This window comes from Artibeus jamaicensis, unplaced genomic scaffold (assembly GCF_021234435.1).
Source record: "Artibeus jamaicensis isolate MK-2021 breed Jamaican fruit bat unplaced genomic scaffold, CSHL_Jam_final contig_477, whole genome shotgun sequence".
NCBI classification, from domain to species: domain Eukaryota; kingdom Metazoa; phylum Chordata; class Mammalia; order Chiroptera; family Phyllostomidae; genus Artibeus; species Artibeus jamaicensis.
Genome location: NW_026521854.1, coordinates 741,193 through 743,916, shown reverse-complemented (window position 1 = coordinate 743,916; position 2,724 = coordinate 741,193). Strand labels below are relative to the sequence as shown.

General features: G+C 43.6%; 1 pseudogene; it reads left to right on the top strand.

The window, feature by feature from the left end:
• The first annotated feature begins 265 nt into the window (after positions 1-265).
• On the top strand, positions 266-1,098 carry LOC119065199 (BCL2/adenovirus E1B 19 kDa protein-interacting protein 3-like; annotated as a pseudogene).
• Positions 1,099-2,724: the final 1,626 nt, after the last annotated feature.

Here is a 2,724-nt window from a genome sequence, read left to right as displayed (position 1 = left end):
CTTCTGGACAAGGGGCCCGGACACTAACAAAGGCTGAGAGTCATTTCTGAAGGACCACAAGATAACCTGAAAGGGCACCACTGGAGCGTCAAAAAGAGTAATAGCTAAAAGCAGTGAAAATATCAACATGCTTAAATGTATCAGCTCATAAAATACTTTTAAGTTCCCATTTATGAGCAATGTATTCATTTTAATAACTATAATAAGGTGTCACAAGTGTATACATTTTTCAATTGTACACTTCAGTTTTCAGAGGGCAGGTTCCTGGGTGGAGCTCCCCATGAACAGCAGTAATGACAACGATAATGGCAATGGGGATATGGGGATGTGGCTGGAACACGTCCCTTCCTCATCCTCTATCCACAATGGAGACATGGAGAAGATTCTTCTGGATGCACAACATGAATCAGGAGAGAGCAGTTCAGGAGGCAGTTCTCACTGTGACAGCCCTTCCCCACAAAAGGACAGGTAAGTTCTGTCTGATGTGGAAGTGCACACCAGCAAGGACCATAGCTCTCAATCAGAAGAAGAAGCTGTAGAAGGAAAGAAAGAAGTTGATGCTCTGAAGAAAAGTGTGTACTGGGTGTCAGACTGGTCCAGTAGGCCCGAGAACATTCCACCTAAGTGAGTTCCATATCCAGTACCCAAAACGGCCTGTTTCTTTAAGCATGAGAAGAAGCACAGCCATGAAGAAAGGGGGTATTTTCTCTGCGGAATTTTTAAGGTGTTCATTCCATCCCTCTTCCTGTCTCATGTTTTGGCTTTGGGGCTAGACATCTACATTGGAAAATGACTGAGCCCACCTTCTGCCAGCACCTACTAAAGGAAAGAAGCCCCTGGCAAAGCATGTGACCTGTGAACTGGTGTATTGTCACAGTAGTGTATTTGAACTTGAGACCGTTGTAAGCATGATCCAACCTACAACCCTATTTTTTACATATCCAAGCTCCAGTAATTCTCAAACCCAGTATTTTATTCAAACTCTGTTGAGGCATTTTACTAATCTCATTCCCTTTTTGGCCTGTAAGACAGTTTAGAATTTCCTAACAGAGTTTACTGTTGTTTAGAAATTTGCAAGGGCTTCTTTTCCACAAATGCCACCAGCAGATGATAACTTTGTCAGTAATGCTGTTGTATGTGTTTACAAATTCCACTGTGAGTTGTTTTTTAAAATAATAGTCTGTACATCCTCTTGGCAAGTTAGCTAAGTTTCCATCATACATTTACCCAGCAGAGAAATGGGCCCAATAACATCGAACTCCTAGGGCTGTTCATGTCTATTAATATTTGGAAAATACTTTGAGGTTTCAAGATCAGATACCATAAGGTATCTTTGTAAGGTATCATCACCATATTAGAATTAAATAAATTACCAGTAAATTTGGAAATTCAAAACTGATCACCACCTAACTCAAGATTTGGTTCATGTGAGGAATGAGCATCCTGAGAAGTACCCATAAAGGACCAATGACCAGAGGCTGATTCAAAAGTCACTCATTACCACATAAGACACCCCACTAGGCAAAACAAATCTGAGGCACAATTACTAAGAAAATTAAGTCCACCTTGGTGTCCCCTGTCTTCCTATTCAGGATCCATCCTCTGTCTCTCCTATTTCCTCTTCTATGCTTCTAATAAACCACACTACACCTGGACACCCAAAATCACTGTGCCAATTGAGATTTCATTCATTCGTTAATTTTACTCAACAGACATTTACTGAACATCTGCTCTGTGTAAGAACACGGATGTGAATAAGCTCATCCTGGAGGCGCTCAGGGACTATCAGGACGGCAAGACATCTCAATAAATCATTCCAGTGCAACCACATGAAGTGGGGACAAAGTGGCAGAGAAGCAGAGGAACCCACTAATTCTCTGGGCGGACCTAGACAGTGTTATCAGAACAGTGACACCTCATCTGCCTTGTGAGCAATCAACAGGAGCTTGCAGGAGGAGTCGGAGAAAACAGGCTATTGTTTCTTTCAAGATGTGCACATTCAAGATGTGCTACAGCCCTGACTGGTGTAGCTCAGTGGATTGAGCGCGGGCCTGCGAACCAGACAATCGCGGTTCGATTCCCAGTCAGGGCACATACCCGGTTGCAGGCCGGTTCCCTGCAGGCCGGTTCCCAGCAGGGGACTCATGAGAGGTAACCATACATTGATGTTTCTCTCCCTCTCTCCTTCCCTTCCCCTCTAAAGATAAATAAATAAAATCTTTTAAAAAAAAAAAAAAAAAAAAAGATGTGCTACAAGATGTGCTACTAGGCAGGGCTTTCCAGAGAAAGACACAGAACCAGTAGGATACACAGAGATACATGGAAGAGGAGTTTATTTAGGAATTGGCTCACACGGTTGTAGAGGCTGGGAAACCCCATGATCTATATTCTATAAACCAGAGAAGCAGGAAGCCACTGGTGTCACTCAGGTTGAGTCCAAAATCCCGAGAACCAGAAGAGGGGAAGACAGAGGTCCCAGTGCAAGAGCACAGTCACCCTTCCTTACTTTTTTGTTTGATTCAGACCCTCCAAGGATTGGAGGCTGCCTACCCACCTTGTGGAGGGCAATCAGCTTGACTCAGTTCATTGGTTCAAATGCTGGTATCTCCAGAAACCCCCAGCAGCTGCACAGCCAGAGCTAGAAATGATGTATTACTTGCTATCTGGACATTCCTCAGCCCCATCAAGTTGACAGGGAAAGTTACCCACCACCCAAGACCAAGG